The sequence below is a fragment of the Bidens hawaiensis genome, unplaced genomic scaffold (assembly GCF_021521415.1).
Source record: "Bidens hawaiensis isolate Kalapana, Puna unplaced genomic scaffold, B.hawaiensis_p1.1 tig00010432_1, whole genome shotgun sequence".
NCBI lineage: Eukaryota > Viridiplantae > Streptophyta > Magnoliopsida > Asterales > Asteraceae > Bidens > Bidens hawaiensis.
This window is the reverse complement of record NW_027491794.1, coordinates 325,873-348,953: the sequence shown is the minus strand read 5'-3', so window position 1 is coordinate 348,953 and position 23,081 is coordinate 325,873. Positions and strand designations below refer to the sequence as shown.

Below are 23,081 nucleotides of genomic sequence, written 5' to 3'. Positions count from 1 at the left end.
TTCTCTCTACGCATGAATTATTGATTCAATAAGGCTGGATGCAAATGCAATGCTAAAGATCTCGTGTTTTGGGTTCTTGGCATGTATTTTCTTTAATAAAACAAAGTTTACTTAGAAAACCGAGAATATGAAAACTTATATGATGATCATAAGATCTAAATTTGAATGTTAAAACGAGGTTTGCTCGAAACAAGTAACAAATAGTTATTGAGAAAGTTGGAGGGGCTAGGCGAGATTGCTTTAGTTTGAATGTTTAGAGTGATTGATATTAGTGTTATGCAATAAGGTGTCAAGAATTATAATAAAGAGTTGTTTTGTGTTCGTGTTTTTGGACACATGATTTCCAAAACAAGTGGGCTTGAGTTCAAAGCACCAATTTCTATTTATAAGGTTTTATCACAGATACGTAATACGGTTTCATCACAAATACATATATAGTATATAATTATATATATTACAAGAGATTGAAACTAGATAGCATCAAAACACAATACACTACACAAGTACTAGAAGTAGTAGTGGTGGTGGTACTTCATTTGACCACCATTTATTATTGTTTGCACTTTGCAGTTCAGTTGTGATTTTCACCCCAAACATGATCAGTTCCCGTCACTATCATTGTGCCTAACTGAACCCATAAGTTCTGGTCCTTGGAGTCTTGGATTGTTCTTGAAACTGAATCAAAAACAGCTTTCATATGTTTATTACAAGGGCCACATTCAGTACACAATTGTTTAATTATAGGACCACATAAACACCAGGTATGTAAAACAATGCAAAGAAGATAAACAAGATTGTTAAAAATGGTAGGATGTATCACATTTATAGCAATAGTTATAAAAGTGTATATGCAGAATGCAGTTCTAGCAGCTCTCTATTTAAAAAGTGGTTTTGTATTAAACGCTATATAAATATATTCATTTTTCAGTATGTTTATAAAATATGTGAACAAATCAGGCATCTTTATAATATTTTTATTTTTACTTTATTTTCACATATCCACTTTAATTTTGTCCATTAATTTTTTCGAGAATCTGATTATTTTGTAAAGTATGAAGTGTGGAAGTTCTGGTTATTCGCTAATATAAAATGGATACTTGCGATTTGTTCGCATGTACTATTTTTGGTTTTGTCTTATTAAAATTCGAAGAAAATAATGTGACTAACACAAAGCTACAAACTATATCAAGAAGACTCACCTTTCTTCTGTCAACTTAGAGAAAGACCCCCAAGTTGGAAACGTGCCGCATAAATCGTTATTCGATACATCGCTGCATAAATGTAACTATAAACAGAAAATAATATAAAAGTTTTAGAGAATTGTGAGCTCACAAAATCTTAAGGTTAGGAAGCTTGGTAAAATCTTTTGGAATTCTTCCTGTCAATTTGTTGCCATTGAGTCGCCTACATTCATAGAACGGTTTTCTATTCATTTCAGTTGTCTTCATCCCATTTAATGATGAAGCGGGTCAAACAGGTTAACACGTTTAAAAGCTGTAGTGTTTAACACATTCAAACTATATCTATATTTTATTTAAAATGGGCAAAAAGTGTTTTGGGTCAGCCCAACCTGTTTTGACATGCACCAAAAATACGTGTCAAAAACCACTGTTTTCGTAACCAGACCGGTCACTGAACCAAGCACCTTACTAGTCCATTGATCAAACCGGCTTAAAAAAACCAAACTGCATAAAAAATAATCTAAAACGTTAAAAACAAAACATGAAACCACCATATCTTTTGATGTCGATTTATAATGTTAAAAAAATATAACGCCTATGGCTATAACACGCAAAACATGGTGTTGAAAGAAAAAAAGTAATTTTTATTTTCCAAAATCCAATCGAACCATTGGTCGGGTTTTTGAGAACAGTGGTTTTGACAAGTTACCTGACCTGACCTGACCTGACCTGACCTGATGTGACCCATTTTCCCACCTCTAAAGTGTATTGTATATATGAAATATATAAGTAAAACATACATGAATTTGATATGGGAAAGCTTGGAAAGAGGAGGAATAAAACCAGTGAGGTTATTAGGAAAGAGATCTAAGCTTATAAGATTCTTAAGTCCTCCAAGTTGAGATGGTATTGTCCCCACAAAGTTGTTCCTATACAATTCCCTGCAAACAAACACGCCATCTAAACATGTAAGAAGCGAAACGAGCATTAAAAGAACGCTATGGCCCAAAAGCCCGTCGAGTTATGGAGTTTGATGAAGCATGTGTTCTTAAGTTAATTTAGCATGATTCAAAAGAACTCAGAAGTGTATCGTGAATAATAATATCTTTTATGTATTGCAAAGAATAATGATAAAGCTAACCAACTAATGCTAATAATAAAACAGTAATAACTATCGCAATATTCAAGCCAAATATAATATAATAACTAATAAATAAACGTACATATAAATGATAAATCAAATAATAATTATTATAATAGATAATAAACTCGGATAAAAACTTACAAGTATTCAAGATGCTCAAGCTTCCCCAATTCAGGAACAAGATTGCCCGACAACTTTGCATTTCCAAGATCACTACACCCAAAATATATAACATATAGTTTAAAAAGAATATATTAGATATTTATATCTCATCAAACTCAAAATGGTTATAATATTATTAGATAGTAATTATACAACAATAAACCTTATAGGAATTAAATAACATAACATAAACAAAGTCTAATAATATATTATCTCATGACTATATAATAGTATTCTACTATATTAAAGAACCCTTAAACAAGTCTAAGCTTACAGTCGGCTAACCCGGTTATCCGAATCACAAGTAACATGAAACCAAGTACATGGATCAACCAAAGTTGGATCCTAGCTTTGAAGAACATTGGTGGGGTCCTCCACTGCTCTTCTAAAAGCATACAAAGCATCACCTATTTAAGCATTCAATTTTTCATCAATAATATTCAAAATCAAAAAAGGATTTTAGTGAAGATGAATGATTTATTTACCTTCAATGTTGGCATTTGCACATATGAATATTTGAAGAACAAGAACAAGATGAATAGAAGTTGCCATTTTTAGAAAGTTTTAAAAGGTTTGAGTTGTGTTTTTTGTGTACTTGAAGAAGCTTTAAATGGGGAGTGAGTTGGTGCGGTGGGAATTTATGGAGACAAATATGGGTTATACCCAAACACAATATGATGACCGTCCAATGTAAACTAAAAAGAATCTATGTTGTTTTGACTTTTTTTTTTCTTTTTTTCTAAGAGAATATTATGATTTTAGAATGATGTTATGTTGTTTAATGGATGTTGATATCTATTGTGGTATGATATTTATGGGTATTGATTCCTAATACGATATAAAAACAATTAGGTATTGAGTTGCTATGCATAACTCGTTTAATAAGCATATCTTATTTGGGTTGACATGTTTACTATTTGATTCCAGGTATGATATAAATATAATGAGGTATTGAGTTTTATGCATAACTCGTTTAATACGCATTTCGTGTTTGGGTTGACATGTTTAATTAAGTGGGTCGTGTTCAGGTTCCCCATTAACCTGCTTGCTTAAATAAATTGACCCTTTAACCTATCTAAGACATGTATTACAAGTTTACAACACTCCGGCAAGGACAGCTCAGCCTATTTCGAAGTCTCAAACAAAATTGTAACTTTCGAGGATTTTTCTGTTAAAAAAAAACTTAATTGAGACGAACATCAATAAACTAAAAGTTTATAGTTTACAAAGTTCAATAATTAACGTTTGAGTTTTATGCATGTAGGATTAAAAATATATATCTTATTAACACGAGACTGGCCATGTCCTCCAACTTGTTTAACACGTTCATAAATTCATTTAAACCATTTAATACATCATACATGTCCACCACCGTAAATTAAAATGGGTTAAACGCGTCGTTTTCAAGTTACATGATTTTAAATTCTTGGTAACATACAACTTGATACATTGAATTTGATGCATGACTTAGTGTTAAGACCACTTGATGTTTCACAAGAAGGCAATATAATATTCTTTTAACTATTACAACACAAAACTCGTATACATCATTCAACATGAAATCAAACAAAGTAACACACAAGCATGGCTAAAGTAACAAATAAGACTCACATTTTATTTTATTTCTTAACATACACCATCTAATGGATGTACGTCTTTTTAACTTCCATAGAAGCTTGGTGGTAGACCTGAAAGAATGTTCACATTAGGCCTCCTTTAATCAAGATATTGTTGTAATCATAAAAACCATACCTCAAATATTTTGAAGTGTATCCAAAATATGTTGCAATTCTTGTACAACCCTTTTCATACCCATCCTTTCTGATGGAGAATCAAGAGTGCATGATATTCCAATCCTCAATATTAAAGCCAAACACTCCTCAATTTTCTTTACATTTTCTTCTCTGTTTCGCATAAAAGTTTCATTCTCTTCATAAACATTTAACATGCTAGCTTTAATAGCATCCATTACATGGTCTGGCAAGGACATGGCAACAAATTTATGAAGGCTAAGGCTCTCTTTAAAAATATCATTAGTCGGTTTTTTTCCTGTCATAACCTCTAGTAATAAGATTCCAAAACTGTAGACATCTCCACTACTTGACATCTCATTTCCAAGAATTTACAAGTACTTTAGAAATAAAGGTAATACTATGAGTAAGTACATGCTAAAAGTTTAATTTACCTGGAGCAACATAACCGATTGTTCCTCGAATCCCAGTTGTGCTTTCTAGGTGTGAAGTTCCAAGTAAACGAGTTAACCCGAAATCTCCAACATGAGCCACCATATCATCGTCGAGCAGAATGTTGCTAGGTTTCAAGTCACCGTGAACAGCACTTGGTATGCAATGATTGTGAATATAATCAAGTGCAAATGCTACACCAATGAGAATATTTATTCTCTGGAGAAGGCTGAGTGCGGACGTGCCTTCACTTGAATGCAACCAATCTTGTAAACTCCCTTTAGGCATGAACTCGTATACCAAAGCTTTGAAATCGTTTCCTTGAAAGTCAATGCTTGAGCATGAAGTTAGAATCCTCAACAGGTTTCGATGGCGAATGCTACGCCATGCTTCACACTCCCTCATAAAGCTACTTTGAGCACCTCGATTTTGAAGATGTAGAACTTTAACCGCAACATTCCTATTATCATATACATCAAGGATTCCTTAAAGAACAGAACTGAACCCACCTTTACCAATCAAATTGGCTTCGGAGAAGTCGTTGGTAGCCTTGAGAAGTTGATCATATGAAACTTTCAAGAATCGATCTGCTGTTGATGATTGAGATGGTTGACTCTTGCTTTTTTTCTTAAGCCAAACATATGCCAAACATGTTATGGTGAAAAGTGTGGATGAAATCAAAATGACTACTACAAACATAGGAAACTTCTTTTCATGTTTCTTTTTTTCCTTGCATTTGGGTAACCCAAGTTCAACAATGCCACCGCAAAGTCTACTATTACCCAAAATAGAGTATGCACTTGCATTGGCAAACACTCCTAAAGTTGGAACTTCACCTTCAAAATCATTATATGAGAGATTCAAATATTCTAATAATGAAAACTCTTCTAAGAATTGAGGAATTTGGCCTGATAAATTGTTTTGAGAAATGTCGAGTTTCTCCAATCCTTTTAAGGAAGCTAATGATGGTGGTATCGTGCCTTGAAATAAGTTACCTTTGAGAATTAACCATGAAAGACCAACACAGCCACCAATGCTACTAGGAATATTACCCGATAATTTATTATCAGATAATTCTAGTGCAGCCAACATATTGAGGTCTCCAACTTTTGTTGGCAATGGACCAACCAAATTGTTTTTTGAAAGACTCAACTCCATGGTTAAAGATGAAAGTTTAAGAAGTTTTATAGGAATGCTCCCTTCAGATTATTTTCATCAAGGAACAACCGTACTAGTTGATGACAATTTCCCAAACTTGATGGAATAACCCCTTCCAACGTGTTTGAATTTAATTCAAGAATGAACAATAATGATAAGTTCCCAATGGCATCAGGAATCTGCCCTGAAAGTTGGTTGTCAAATAAAAAAAGGCCTACTAGCCTTTTAAGGTTAACAATGGTTGACGGGATGCTACCGGTGAATTGATTCGAAAACAAGGACAACGTGGTCAAACCGCCAAGGTTACCGATCGAACTAGGGATGTTTCCATGTAACCGATTTTTATATAAGTATATATATTGGAGTTGATTAGAAAGATTACCAATTGACGTGGGGAGCGCACCTTGAAACTTGCAACTAGGAAGACTCAACTCCTTTAATTTGGTGCAATTTTTCAAACTATGAATAAACTTCATTTCATCTGCTTCTTTGCTTCCAAAGTTGTCATTACCTAATCTTATATAAGTAATATCTCTTAGGTTTGCAAAGTCGATTTCCAACTTTTCACTAAACTCGTTGTAACTCATTTCAAGATATTCTAACCTCGAACAATTAGAAATGGACGGTGGAAGAGGCCCTGCTAGTTGGTTATCCCGTAACTGAAGGAAGACAAGATAAGGAAGCATTATGGTTAGAGGTAGACTGCCTGTGAGTTGATTTTCAGACATGCTAAAATGAGTTATGAGTGAAAGGTTATAAAGAGAACGAGGGATGTCTCCAGATAAATTACAACCCCCGCAGTAAATTCCTTCTAATGTTTTCCAATGGCCTAAGGTATTTGGAATGCTCCCACCCAATGGGTTATTGACAACAGCAAACTTTTTCATTGTTGTGATATTTCCCAAGAAAGGCGGTATTCCACCTGTTAAGTGATTATTCGCAAGGTTAACAAAAACAAGTTTGGAGAAAAGACTAATCTCTTTGGGTATGCTTCCCATTAAATCATTATTGGAAAGACCAAGCACTTCACGAACAGCACAACCAGATATGTTAGTCGGAATGACCCCGCTGAATTTGTTTTCGTACAGATAAAGAAAACGCAGCCTTGAAAGACGACCGATTTCATAAGGGATGACTCCTTGAAAGCTGTTGTTAAAGAGACTTAGCTCACGTAGGAAGCTAAGGTTCCCTACATGAGGAGATAAAGAGCCTTTCAAACCTTGCGAGTCCAATGCTACACGAGTCACTCTTCTATGCCGCTTTCCACATGTAACACCAGTCCAATCACAAAAATGAAGGGATTTGTTCCAGGAGGTTTGAGCTCCTTGAGCGATCATGGACTTGATCTGGAGCAAAGCGTGATGATCGGTCTCATTTCCGCGGTCATAGGAAGCTGAGATGGAGGTGAAATTTAGAATTGTAATAAATGCATAAAAGAGAAAATGGCTACGGGAGGAAGATAAGAAAGACATGGTTGGTTGCTATGGATTCATTTTTGGAAAGAAACTTAAGATCACAAGGATAATCGTTGGCCTTTAATATGCATGCTATCGACTTATCGTAGAGTACGGGATTCGATCACACGAAGACCCTTTCTTGGAAAGTTACTCTATTGTTATTTGTTAAATGTTATTTGTTAACGAGTCTTGCACATGGCATGAAGATATTTAATGGAAAAAGTATTGATTGAAGTCAACAACTCTTTTGGTTTCCTCGGTCTTAATATGTGGAGTTACTTACCCGTATTCAATGGGTCGTGCATAGTAATATTATGATTTCAAGATTTAAATATAGTTTTTAAAAGATTGGGTTTTATTATTCAAAAAGGAACAACAGGTCTAGCGACGCAGTTTGTTGTCTGCTTGTCTTCTGTTTTGATGTAAAAATAAAAAATAAAATTTGAACTGATGTTAGTTAAATATGATTATTATTTTGAAACAATAAAATATTCGTTCTAAACTTTTGTTAATTGAACAATTCATATATTTGATGCACGTGACATTGTTGTAATACATAGCTCAATTGTAATACGCGATATATTAACGTAATATTCTAAACCATATTTTATTTATTTAAAAATAGGCCAAGCCATGAGCAAGGTGGGCCTAAGCAACCACTCAGGGCCGGGTGGCCGATCGACTCCGGCCCAACACAATAACATAGGCTCGAATATTCTTTTTAATTTTAGTTATATATATAAGATGGGGTTATTATAATAAGAAAACCAATGTATCTAAAAAAGATAGGAGATTGTGAGCCCTTAGATGTAGAGGTTCATAACTAAGATTAAAGTTACTAAAAATTATAGTGTGTTATATTTTAAAACTGTGTTTTTTTACTTTAAAGGGGCATTATGGTCATGTGTTATATCATTTCCTATAACTTAGCCTTGATTCAAGAAAAAAAAATCTTTTCATATTTTGAAGAAACAACTCATCCGGACGCATGAGCTAAAACACTATGGTTATGAACTAAAATACTCCACATAAATCTTGGTAAGCTAAAACACAATACGATGAACTTTATTAAGTAAAACACACTATCTTAAAGATCATGAACTAAAACACAATATAACATCATACCAAAAACAATATCACGTCTATTTTATAATACTAAATAATTGAACATGCAATCGTATGAACTAAAACACTACCACTTTAAAGTTTAAACTAAAACACACATCATTATATAAACTAAATTGTGACATTTGTCAATTTCGGGTTATTTTATACTTGTATTCTTAATGTAAACCCGACCCGTTTTGTATCTCGAACCTTTCGATATTATCAAAATGATGAATTGTATGTTAAATATTTGTTTTATAGTTGTTGGATAAAAAAACACCATTTTCGGTTCTTAAAATTCCCCGAAAACGTTCAAAACGAACTCCAGGGACTAAAACTACCAAAATGGAGACTTGAATGACCCATTTGTAGTTTGTGCTTTCTTGGGTCTATAACCAACCCATTTTCATGAAACACCCTTTATGAAAGACCCATTCAACTTACCCTATATATACACATCCATCTTCTTCATTTGTGCTTGCTCATTTCTTCATTTCTCTCTCAAATTCTTGAATTCTAAGGTTGTTCTTCATAAGCTAATCTTTCATTTTAACTAACTTCTCAATACTTAAAGCTTGATGTTACAACATATATATAATATACACTCCTTGTTTACCTTCGGTCTTTCATTTCTCCGGTCTCGGCCGGTTGAAATGTCGGACTAGTAAGGCAAGATTACATGGAGGACTTTGTAGTCCTTGTTTATATATTTAACAAATCTAACCATATAACTTGTTATACTTGCTTAAATTCTACATATTTTAGTTTATTTTTCATATTTGTCAAGTTCCATGGTATTGGGTATGTGGTGACTAGCCTCGGTTTCATCCCGAGTTGAGAACCGAACCAAAAACCGAACTTTTGTTTAAAAGCATTATTGTTAACTTTTTGAATGTAAAACTTGAGTATTATTATTTATAAGTTATTTTACAAGTTCCATGATAATTGGGTATGTGGTAACCATCATCGGTCTTATTCCGAGTCAAGGACCGAACCAAAAACCGAACTTTTGTTTAAAAGCATTATTGTTAACTTTTTGAATGTAAAACTTGAGTATTATTATTTATAAGTTATTTTACAAGTTCCATGGTAATTGGGTATGTGGTAACCATCCTCGGTCTTATTCCGATTCAAGGACCGAACCAAAAACCGAACTAAACCGAGTTCACTCGCTTAAGACACACAAGTGTGTTTTTAGCCACCAAAACTCATATTTTAAATCAATTTTAGTTAATTTCTAAACATACTTGGCATGTCGGTAACCAACTTGATCTTATAACAAGTTCGAACCGATAAGGTCATATACTCGCTTAACGAACGTTAAGGTTCTTCACAATAGAACTACATACTTGGTTAAGTCTATTTTGATTTTATTGAGTTATCTCATAACATTTATTATTTTGGGAAGTTAACTATGAGCTTGGTCAATTATCAAGTCTCGAACCGACAAACCCAAACACTCGTTTAAACCTCGTTTTGGTATTCTTATAACCAAAGGTTTTGCAATATCGCATTTTAACCCACATTATTACTTAACATAGGTTGAGTAAAAAAAAGAAAAAAACTAATGAATAGAATACCGAGACCCGGTTTCGAGTAAACTTATTTTACAAAACTTGTTTCTTTAATTTCTCAAATATTTACATTTTAAATCCTGAACTTTATTTATTTACTTTATTTGTCATGTATTTTATTTTAAACCCTTCCAAGACTACCTACTAATACAAGATCCGTTTAATATAGGTCTTGCTCGTTAAACCGATCTCTCCGATTATTCACGACACTATCTTTCAAGTTACTTGTTAATGTGAGTACTTTTTCATCCCCCGTTTTCCATCTTTCGTTTTGGGGGTGGCATTGCATACTTATTCAAATTCAAATGATTTATACTTGAGTCTTAAACCACAACACGTATTGTATATGTTTACTTAAATAAATGCTCGATTTGGTGTTATATGTTTTACATGATTATGTGCAAATTCTTGAATGCTAAGGCGGGTAGCCTCTTGAATGCTAAGGCGGGTAGCTTCATCAAAGTATGATCATACGTTAATTCCGAGTATATATGGTATCCCCATATAGAAAGGTGTCGTCAATGTATTCTTATTGACGATTTCATTATTGTCATCAATGTATTCTTATTGACGGTTTCATTTATCTAAATTGTTGCTATTATATTGTTTTCATATACTAGTTGTGGATTTCATACTATATACTTATTGTCCAAAACTATGAAAATTGCTCACCAACCTTCGTGTTGACAAACTCTATTTTATGCAATGTTACAGGTTTGATGTTAGCTTGATTGGATTACTTGAAGAAACTTATTATCTTGGCTTTAGGATATTAGAAAATAAAAGAACAAGTTATTTGTTTATCTATCTATTTGACATTTTGTATGAACAATTGTTGTGTTAATTATGATGATATGGATTTAAATGAGTTGTTTAAATATTCTAACTTTATAGTGTCATTGTGCAATGAGCAATCATGTCGCGCCTCGACGTTTCCACCTTCATTGGTCGGGGTGTGACATAAATGAACCAAAACAATGTACCATCATTGATGAATAAAAACACACTGATGAATACCATTATTGATTTCAAATCACGTGTATTGACTTTTTTATTATTATTATTTTTTTTTATTTTGTTGCTGTGTAGATGATGTCGTGTGTTTTGTGTTTACTTGACTATATGTCTGCTTGAGATTGAATGAATTATTAATAATAAATAGTAAAACGTACAATCTGGGACCAATTTCAGTCTTGAAATTCTTGAGATTTCCAACTGGACTTTAATCCTAGAAATGTAGAATACCATTTGAATAATAAACAATAGAAAATACTATTAACTGGAACTCCTTCCAATACGGAACATTATTGAGTGGAGCTCTTCATCTATTATATATTCTAAAGAAATATGCAATCAAACGGAACTAAAAAAGATTGTTTGTTTGATGAAATCGCATGGAGGGAGGGAGACTCTTTAAAACCAAAGTAAAACCAAAAGACAATTATACCCTTTTGTAATAAAATTTCAATTTCCGTATATCAACTTGTCATTGCTAATGCTTCCTACACTTTCTAGGAAACGAAGACTTTTTATTTTAACCTTCTAGAGTTCCAGGAAACAACTTGTCATTGCTTCCTACACTTCCTATATATATTTTGATAAAAAATATGCATTTTTAATGTTTAAACCTAATTATTCAATTTACACAAGGCCAAAATTTTGTTTGTCTTCAGCGCAAAAATTTTAACGATTTTCAGAGACTCACCGCTGTAGCCCGTTATCACTAGGAGCCTAAAATTGTTTTCTAGTCTTTAATAACTAGTTTGCGTATGAGACTTGAATATTACTGTGTATTAGATTGATTACATAACATAATGCATGTGCTAAATCCGTTGCAAATCCATAACAAGACTCTTTTGCTACGGATTTAGTTCGTAGGTACAAGTCTCGTAGCAAATTTTTTTGTTACGACTTTTAGCTACGGAATCATCATTTGCAACCATTTTTGCTATAAAAAGAGACGTCGCTATTTTAGCTATGGATTTGCTAGAGAAATATTTTCTACGGATCTTTAGCTTGTTAGCTATGGAGTTTTGTTACGCTTTTAGCTATGAAATTTTGCTACAGTTTTTTAGCTACGGAATTTTGCTACAGTTTTTGAAACAATGGAATTTTGTATGGGTTCTTTTAGCTACGGGTTTGCTATGATTTTTGCTACCAATTCAGCTATGAAATTTAGCTACAACTTTTGTATGATTTTTGCAATGAATGTAGATACAAACTTCCGCATTATTTTGCTATGAATTTTTTTTAAGATTTTAGCTACATATTTAGCTATGTATGAAATTTATCAATTTTTTATATATTTTTTTTCCAATATTTTCATGTAAACGTTATTTTCACGTTTTGTAAAATATAAAATATCACATAAAAAATAAATATTCAAACTAAATAGAATCAAATAGCTAAATGTAAAACAAGAATAACCATCCAAAAAACTATACAATATATATTCAAAATATAGTTCACCAACATAAACCCGTATCTTCACTTAGTTGAAATTTTCTTCAGTTTTTTTCCATCATAGCATGTTTCTCTATATTTTCTGTTCTAATTCAACTATTTTCTCCACCAACCGGTGTACTTGTAATTATTAAAGTCGCGCTAACCACACATCAATGTTTAATTCCTAATATAAAGATCTTATTACGACTTTTACCAATTTACAAGCAAATATAACTCAATTTAAATTACAACATCCAAATATGAACCATTTATACTCGTAATGATACATTCTAAGAAACGTTGACTTGTTAACATTTGTTTTGACCCGTTATAACTAAATATAACTTAATAAAAGCCATTACACAAATATGAAATGTTACACATTACAAACTAATATAGCTTAACATAAAGCCATTCCTTTAAATAACTTTCTTTACATAAATATGATAACAAGATAAAAAAAAAGTTAAAAATTTTTAGTTTTTAACGGATGGTATAATTAATGATATTTTTCTTTTATGATATTGATGAATCTGAATGATCACTACAAAAGGCTATGTGGTCTTAATTCTTATTTCAGTTTTTCCCCCGAAAATGTAAATTTGAGGGTGGAGTTTAATTACTTACCTTCGCTTTTCTTTCCTTTTTTCCCCCTAAATTCCCTTTTTAAATCACAGATTCAAACAATGGAGACAAAACAAGACCTAACTCAATTTTTACTAAAGAAGAACGCAAACCTTATCACTTCTCGCAGATAGATTCGAACTGCCATACTCAGCTTTGACAATGCACCCTGGAGTACTATGATTCTTATCAGTTCCTTATCAAATCCATGTAACAAACATATGAAATCATTAAAACAATAATTGCTAATGCTAGAGATGTAAATTAAATCCACTTATTTATAAACAGACCGACTTAAAAAGTTTAGCCAATAGGAAACATGTAAAAATCACCCAAATTTTTATATTCAAAAACTACGTATTATAAATAAAATTATATAAATATGTACTCATAAGAAATGCCCAAAGATGATGTTTGTTTTTTAAGTGACAAAAACTCATGTAGTTCACCTCTGATGCGTCAGAAAGTACTTTTGTTGAACAAGGCAGTTTGTTTAATTAAACACATTAGATCCACATTAAATGTCTTGATATTCAAATCAAGCAGCATATCTGTTAAATCATAAATGAATATATAATATACATAAACACATACATACATAAATTGTGTATATGAAAACAAAAATCCAGTCACACGGATTAACAAGAAAGAAAGTTTGTGTTACCAATGATGCGCTCATTATTGCTTTCCATTTGAGTTTCCCATTTCGCTATACAGTTTAATACGTGACACGTGACATTTACTACTCGAAAGTATCATTGGGGTGGTGCATGAATATGGGTCAATCATCAGTTTACTTACATAAGCGCAAATAAACTTTTGAAACTAAGAAACTTTGGGGGTCCATGATTTAGTTATGAGCTCAAAAATGAGTAGCTTTGAATGTGAAAAGCCCATTTATGATCGGCCAATTCGGTCTACGACTCCACTATACCGAGCTCCGATTCTATTATGCATTTATAACAACGATTGTGTACTTTTATTATACATTTGAAATTTAATTTGGTTTTATCTTTTTGTTATGTTATTCGACCAGTTGCTTTCCGAATGTTTTCTTTTTTGTTTTTGTTTTTCATAACAATTTTAACATCAGTCTGAACAGTTTGCTGTTAAAGCGGTTTTAACTTTTAAAATGATATACGTTAGAACGGGTTAACATTACACATTTTTTAAAATTAGAAGGAAAATTAATTGCAAAAGTCGTTTAACAGATATTATGGCAGAGCCTGTTCGACAGCAGTTTAACAACAAAAATCTGTTTAACAGCATTCGTTAACAGCAGTTTAACTACAAAATCTGTTATTAAATAGCTTAACAAAATCTGTTACGAAACTGATCGACTCACTTCAGGTAAGCCGGTGCTACTCAATAGTTGCACTTCGAAGCAATATAAGATGCAGACAGGCAGTCACCAAGCTTCTATAATACTAGCAAAATACACGTGGGCGGTCCCAATACATAAAGACAAAATACCTGCATATCACCATAACTTTCTGCCACACGAGCTGCTGCAGACCCGCAGGGCCGTCTCCGAGAATTTAAATACCTAGGACGAGCACTAAAAAAGGGCCCGTAGGCCCTAACGAGTAACGAAATATATAAGATATTTTTTTAAACGAAAATAATAGGCCATATTTTCTGTTAGTATTAGTATTTTATTTCTACACATGAAAATAATAACAAAAGGTTATATACTTTTGGAAAATTATTAATGAAAGTAATAATTTATATAATTAAATTTAGTGAGTGTAAGTTAAAATGTTAAATGCTCCGATAATATCCAGTAAAGAAAATTTATATTTACTTCAATTACAAATAAAAAATAAAATCACTTAAAGAAATATATATTTAAGAAAAGTAATGGATAAACTGTTTGTAGCCATTGGCCTATTTTCCCTTCTCTCTAAATTTAGAATCAAACACATAGCCCTATAAAGTTACTTTTCTTCTTCTTTTAATCTTTCTTTGATCTTCATGGCATAGAGTCGCCTCCTTGGCCGGAAAACTCATAAATATTATGTCTTTCTTCTTCCTCTTTTCTAACTTTAGATGCCCAAAGAAGCATAATATTGACGGTGGGCACTGATCAATTGCTTTACTAATTTGTATCTGCAAACACGGCTTTCCGGTAGTCAAGCTCTAAATCCGCCTCATATGTATATAAAATTTTGTGCCAAGTGCCCCGGCCGGTTGTCCGGGTTGCACCACCCAAGAGCCGGCCGTGCAGACCCGCACCAACAACAAAGATCTGCTAACAGGTACCCAACATGTTTTACCATAATTCGGTTTCGGTTTTCTAAAAAATTCTAACTTAACTAATTCGGACTAACAAGCGGGCCCGTTTGACCTTCTAGTGTTGATAAGAACACAAACATTCCAACCAGGCCCGTATCCATAATTCGTAACACCTAACACATCCAATGTACTGACTAAAAGACTATAGACCCTCGCAGATCTACATATATGCTGTCGGTTCAACCGACACCATATATTTTTGCGTTTATATACAACGTAAAAGGCCAAATTTTAGACGCTGGCTTAAGTACAGACCATGAAATCATATTCTGGTCAAATGTTTTGTTTTTGTTTTTGTTTATTATTAAATATATTTAGCAATACGTCTAACCCGAAAATTTGTACAACTTCACGAGCAAACTTTCTAGGCCCCCACCTAATATATATTTTAAGTCTGGGTAACATAATACTACTTGGTACATTGATCATGATGCATGACTTGGTGTTAAGACCACTTGATGTTTCACAAGCGTTGGCGAATCCACTGCCATTACATGGGGATCGACCGAATTAAATTTTGACACTGACCCCTTTAAAAAAATTTCTGGGCCTATCACTCTTCACAAGAAGGCAATATAGTATTCTTTTCACGGTTACAACACAAAACTCATATACATTATTCACCACGAAATCAAACAAATTAACAAACATGCATGGGCAAAGTTATAAAGATTACTCACATTTTATTATATTTTTTAACGACAATACACCATCTCTCATCTCTTAGATGTAGTTCTTTTTAACTCCAATGGAAGCTTGGTGTTAGACCTGAAAGAATGTACACATTAGGCCTAGTTTAATCAAGATAGTGTTGTGAAACATATAAAACTTACCTTAAATAATATAGAGAACCTGTTGTGAATGCTCTTCAACACTAACCTCATACACTTTATTCAACAAGAAATCAAACAAACTAACAAACACGCACCACAGAGTAATAATGAAGACTCACAATTTCATATGATACTTTATTTAATACGAAAACTCCCCATGTAAGCTTGGTGTTAGACCTGAAAGAACATTCACATTACGCCTACTTTAATCAATATGCTGTGAATCATAAAATCTTTACCTCAAACATTATGAATTGTATCGAAAATATGCTGCAATTCTTGTACAACCCTTTTCATATCCATCCTTTCTGATGGAGAATCAAGGGTGAATGATATTCCAATATTCAATATTAAAGCCAAACACTCCTTAATTTTCTTTACATTTTCTTCCCTGTTTAGCATAAAAGTTTCATTCTCTTCATAAATATTTAGCATACTAGCATCAATGGCATCCATTACATCGTCTGGCAAGGCCATGGAAGCAAATTTATGAAGGCTAAGGCTCTCTTTAAAAATATCGTCAGTCGATTTTTTTCCTGTCATAACCTCTAGTAATAAGATTCCGAAACTGTAGACATCTCCACTACTTGACATCTCATTTCCGAGACCATACTCTGTAATTCACAAGCAAGTATTTTAGAAATAAAGGTAATAATGTAATACTATGAGTAAGTACATATGAAAAGTTAAATTTAATTACCTGGAGCAACATAACCTATTGTTCCTCAAATTCCAGTTGTGCTTTCTGGGTATGAAGTTCCAAGTAAACGAGTTAACCCGAAATCTCCAACATGAGCCACCATATCATCATCGAGTAGAATGTTGCTAGGTTTCAAGTCACCATGAACAACAGCTGGTATGCAATGAATGTGAATATAATCAAGTGCAAATGCTACACCAATGCGAATATTTATTCTCTGGAGAAGGCCGAGTGCGGACGTGCCTTCACTTGATTGCAACCAATCTTGTAAACTCCCTTTAGGCATGAACTCGTATACCAAAGCTTTGAAATCATTTCCTTGAAAGTCAATACTTGAGCATTGACGTAGGCTGTCGCGGTCTACTCAAACAATTAATTTTAAGACTTAAATACCTATAATAAGTACGGGTAAGTAAGGTCGTCTCCACAAGGACTCAAGGAAAGTGCAAGTTTATTTAATTTATAACTAATTATAATGTAAGCGGACAGACGATCTCAAGCGGTTTTTATGAAAAGATTTAATTAAAACTAATTATTACTTAAAAAGATTTGTAAACAATATTATTTAAAAAGTATTCATTCTAGATTCTTTAGTCTTTGGTTTTATAATAATTGCTAGTCCTATGGTTTGATTTATGACGACAAACGATACCCTAACTGAATTGTTGACACAAATGCACCCGGACACCACAATTACCAACTCTATGTCTAAGATGATTAACTCAATGATAAGGTTTGATGATTCTAGTCCAATGACACAAGAGCCTAACCCTAAGTGTTGATGGACAACCAAACAAACGTTACACAAATCAATAATCGCAAACTCAAGCTTTAATCAACCAAATACTAATTAAGCAAGACAAATCATATAAAATTAATCAAGCTATATTCATGAAGCACAAGAATCTGATCATAACAGTATATTACACAAAACCTTAGCCTAGAACGAACACACACGATTAGCCGGGCATCGACATAATCGTTAAAGCACTTATCTTGATGAACATACGATTGTAGCACAAAGCTTCGGGATGGCTGAAAATTGTCCTAGAACACCTCTTCTGTCTCTGGAAGTCTTAATATTTAGGGTCAAAAAATCGTTTATATAGTGAAAACCCTAACTTTTGCCGACATTGAGCATCTTCGCGTATCGCGAAGTTATCGCGAAGATGCAACTGATGTGACAATTGCAAATTTCAGGTTAACTCTGTTAACTAAACCCAGTTAAATCCTGTTGACTATGTCTATAAACTCAGTTAGTTCTGTTAACTATGAGTATGAACTCTTGTACATGTAATGTCATGTATGCGTATATTTAAGTCAACGTGTCATTGGTGACTTAAACAAGGATAAGTGACTAATTATAACTAGGATAATAAACTCGTCTTGCATGTTATAATAAACATGTCATATAACATGTATGATAAGTATAATGTGCTATGTGATTAATATGTTATATTATGGTTATTACATGATGATGTGATTGTAAGTAAGCTAAATGATTAAATAGGTTATATTGTATGTCATGTAACATGTTTATTATTTAAATGGAACCTTAGGTTATGTTACAGAGGAAATGTTTATTAAAATATGTAGCATGTCACACATGAGTTAATAAAAGTTAACCTAAGTAATTTTATTCATTAAATCAATCATAAAGGGTTGTTAATAACAAGGAGGTTACAACTATTGGATGCCAACACCTTTTCCTTTCCCTCTTCCTCTCTCTTTGGCCGTGATACTCACACACACACACATACTCTCATTTTCTTTCATACAAACAATCATCTTCTAGTATTTTCTCCATAACACAAGAGTTGGTGATTTTGGTAAACAAGGATTTAAGCATTTGATCAAGCAAAGTGAGTAGATTATTATGTTTATATGTTTCTTTTTCTTTTAATTCATATGAACCTTGTATCCAAATGGTTGGATCATGAAAGGGGATGATCAAAGTTTGACAAGTAAAAAGGATTTTTGTATGTGTCTTGATTAGTATTTTTGAGTCTTTTATAAATACATGTGTTTTTACTTTTCTTATGAAATCAAATGGATAAAAATAAGACATGAAATTTGATTTGGTAAGAATGTTTCTTGATGATTTTGAATCATAAATGTTTCTTGATGATTTTGAATCAAAAGGATAGAAAAGTTGTGATTTGTAGTTGATTGTGGTTAAAACTGTTTATTGGCAGATTAGATGTTACGGATTTGGATTGTTGATAACTTGATGATATGTTTGAGTTTTTGATCGATTTTTGATTCTATGAACATGTACTTTGAATCTAGTTTTCAGAAAGTCCGAAATCTTAATTTTTGGACACTGTTTGAATACTTTTTATTAATTTACAAAATCAGGATGCAAATCTAAATTAGAGAAAATAATTCTGAGTTGAGTTGTAAATTTCATAACTTGATGATAAAAATAGATATGGATATAATTCTACTTCTAGGATGTTGTAAATTAAATTAGGAATCTAGTCCAATTGGTCTTGCATCAATTTGACAAATATGGAATTTTTGACAAATTTTTGATTACTGCTGTGTTGTTGTAGAAATATAAATCATGTTGTTGTAGTATATGAATATTCTGGACGAATTGGTAAATCCAAAAATTGTGAGAAAAATATATGTTGAACCTAATACTGATGTGTACATGTGTGATTTATTTGGTAATTTAATTGTGAGTTTTGATTGATGAGAAAAATCGGTTTAGGTGGTATAAATTGTTAAAGGTGATAAAGGTTTTGGTTGAATTGAGATAATTGCAAATTGTGATATGTTAGTTGTGGTAAATTAGAACTTTGACTTTTTAAGTCAACTTAGAACTAGTTGACTAAATAGTTAGTCTTGCTTGTGATGTTGTGAAAGTGTATTGATCATAGAATTGCAAGGAATATGGCTAAGTGTGTATACTTGATGATTGATTAAGTGTGACTAGAATTATAAGGTAAACATTCTAAGTCCAACCTTTTAGTCAAAGGTCAATATTTTAGTCAAAGGTCAATATTTTAATCAAAGGTCAAAACTTTAGTCAAAGTCAACTTTAGTCAAAGTCAACAAAAGTCAAACTTTGGTCAAAAGTCTTTTTAAAAACAATGGGAGATTGTTGGATACTAGTGGTTCTAGGAACCATCCCACAAGTTACTTACGTACTTGCATTTTTAGGGTCTTAGCACGTGACGCATTTACTTCGGTCGGATTTGTGTAATACCCGAAGCACCAACAAGGTGAGTTTACGGCCCCACTTTTATACCTTTCCTTTGGGGGATGAAACATGCAAAACTGTTTTACTTTACTTGCTCTAAATCTTTACACAACCGTTTGGTTTCTTATAACGTAGTGTTTCTTTGCCATGGAAAGTCCTCACGAACATCGGACCGTTAACTAAGGTTAACTGGCGTGGTAAATTTAAATAGTACTATTGGGTTTGACAAACCCCACCCTGCATTATTCTCGACTGGAGGTCGAACGGGGTGTAACTTTGACCAAACATTGTTAAGTTTTGGCAATACTTGACTTGAGGCAATAACTAGTCAGCTTCGGTCGTGATGGAAACATAACACTATGCGGCGACGAGTTAACTAAGTGTAGTTAACCATGGGCCACTTTTATTTATAAATGTTTATGAACTGATAGAGCATAACTTACTTTGAAAACCTGTGAACTCACCAACCATATGTGTTGACTCTTTTTAGCATGTTTTCCTCAGGTCACTAGCAAGCACTTGGATTAGGATAACATTGCATGCATGGACTCGCATTGGTTTAAGTTTGAAAACATTTATTTGATATTGGTTTTGCGCTTGTAGCGCCATGAATTAGTTAAACTTGTTTGGGAGATGGCTCCCGCACTTTGTTTAGCTTCCGCACTAGCACTTAAGTACTCTGAACATTTTATTTTGATTTGTTAAAACTTTTAAGACCATATAGATATCGTTTGGTGTGATTAATGTGTTCGGATCCTGGTTTGTCACCCGCCTTACGGTAAAACTCCGTTAGTGGAAATTTGGGGGTGTGACAACTGACTTCAAATTCAGATTCCTCTCTTCGAGAAACATGAAATTCATATATTATGGATTCTGTAACTCATTTTCTATGCCGAGATATGTCCGTTTTACTAAAAGACACTTTCCTGGTGACCCATCTTGTTTAGTTTTCGCTTCGGCCTCATGTTTCTCATCCAACCCTCTCCTGAATCCTTCTTAACCCTCAATACATGTTTCCCCATGCTTCCATCATCTCGAGGCTTGCTTAATCTTCATCTGGATGGCTCTGAATTAGCTCGTTTAAGCTCCATAACTTCCAATGTCTTGAAAACACATAGCAATGCTTGAAGTACCAACGTTCATTCATTTATTTACCTAAATATAACTAATTAATATATAAAATTAACTAACTTTTACCCAACCATCACATCCCCACACTTATCCTTTTTCGTCCCGAAAAAGACTTTGCAATGGAATCAGAATCAGAGATCATTCTCAAAATACTTCATAGATTATCTTAATTAAGCGCAAAGAACACAAAAACCGCGATTGCTGATATTGTTGTCCACTTAAACCCATGCCTTAATACTTACCGGGAAAAATAATGTGCGACAGTTTTATTAATTCATGTGATTAAAATGGAACCCACACCTCAAAACCCTAAAGCCGCCTTACCATGCGTCATTATACTTTTACCGAACAAGACCACCCCAATTTGACTTAAACCTTAAGATTAGACGATCAAAATTTTGCACATGTGTATAACTTTTAAGCCCATATGTAATAGCTAAGACAATCTTGGATATTCTTATCGAACCCAAACTTAAGCATTAAAGTATACCAAAATGGTCATTAGATACAATTAAGGTACAATTAGGTAACCAACTAGTAAATAGCCCCCACTACATGACATACCCCCGTTATCAAGCAATACCCCGAAGTCCATCACCATACATGAGTAGGCAGAATTCATCTGTAGGGCTTACATATGACGTGTCCCGTGTGATCCGTTTCTTAATGGTAATGAGACGCGAGCACTAGAACCCCATATGACTAACAGCGTGGATGATCAAGTCAGTAGTGAATTTGTACTTTTAAATCACTTTTTGTGATCATGTTTATTGACTTATGAATTGGCAGATAACTGCGGGTTTGCTCTTTGAGCTCTTTTTAATATACATAAATCCACTTAGGATTTAGGCATACCCAGATGATAAACCGCATACCGACCCATGGTCTCCGTTCCCTGGGACATCCCATCAATATAGGATTTAAGGCCATAAAACCATACGCTTATGAAGTGTTAGCCACTTAACTAGCAGTTTTTTTATTTATGTTTATATCATAAGACATTTAGCATACTCTAATGTTAAACCTATCTAACTATTATACTATAGACTATTCCTATTAAAATATATTTTTGGTGATCAAATCTAATAGAAAGGCTTGAGTATGGCCTAATCTTTCATTCCAGTCCTTACACAGGCTTAGCTAAACAAACAAAACCTTGAAGGCGTTTCCCACTAAAAATCAAGCATTTAAAGTTCAATTAGGTCAACAACCAAATTATCCTTTCATTCTCACGGCTGAGCCTACCGACACATCCCAAATTAAGTGTGTTCCCGTTTTCTTTATCTCATATTATATAATAATTTTGAAAAATAATCCTCGATTTTTCTATCATTTTCCGTTTTTGTGCAAAAAAATCTTAATTAAAATAACATGAAAACTTTTAAATTTCAATTTCTCCCCCATCCCCACACTTGAGGCAAACATTGTCCTCAATGTTTAAAATTTAAGACATAAAATAGGGACGGGGTTTAAAATTCACTTTGACAATTTTAAAACCGGGCCTAATGTGATGGCAGTTATTAAATATACACAAATACAATTACACTTTTAACACAAAAACTAATAAAACAAAGAAGGTTATGAAAACGAAATCACCTGATAGAAAATATAACTCTCATGTGCAACTTTCGTGCCCTCGGTGATCTCTTGGTGAACCTTACCTCCTCAACTCTCAAAAGAAAATCTGCAAACTCACACACGTGTAGAAGCAAGCTTCTCACAAATATTAAAAATATAGGTCTTTTAAACCGTTTGCAAAACCATTAATTTTAAATTACCAACCGAGATTAATAAATTTCATGACCAAATTTGTTAAACGAGTAAAAATGTTAAAAGACCTAACTCACTTTCGTAGGAATCACGATTGCATTTAGCGTAT

General features: G+C 33.1%; 1 long non-coding RNA gene and 2 pseudogenes across 2 annotated transcripts; all 3 read right to left on the bottom strand.

The window, feature by feature from the left end:
- Positions 1-527: 527 nt before the first annotated feature.
- On the bottom strand, positions 528-3,039 carry LOC143535189 (uncharacterized; annotated as a pseudogene). The gene is made up of 7 exons (XR_013135672.1): positions 2,973-3,039; positions 2,762-2,894; positions 2,467-2,538; positions 1,982-2,122; positions 1,333-1,404; positions 1,200-1,271; positions 528-675 (listed from the first exon to the last, which is right to left on the bottom strand). The product of XR_013135672.1 is annotated as an uncharacterized LOC143535189 (transcript).
- Positions 3,040-4,147: 1,108 nt separating this feature from the next.
- Positions 4,148-7,300, bottom strand: LOC143535213 (uncharacterized; annotated as a pseudogene).
- Positions 7,301-15,805: 8,505 nt separating this feature from the next.
- LOC143535188 (uncharacterized) lies at positions 15,806-17,149 on the bottom strand. Its single transcript, XR_013135671.1, has 3 exons — positions 16,864-17,149; positions 16,403-16,777; positions 15,806-16,163 (listed from the first exon to the last, which is right to left on the bottom strand). It is a non-coding gene; the product is annotated as an uncharacterized LOC143535188 (long non-coding RNA).
- Between the last annotated feature and the right edge of the window lie 5,932 nt (positions 17,150-23,081).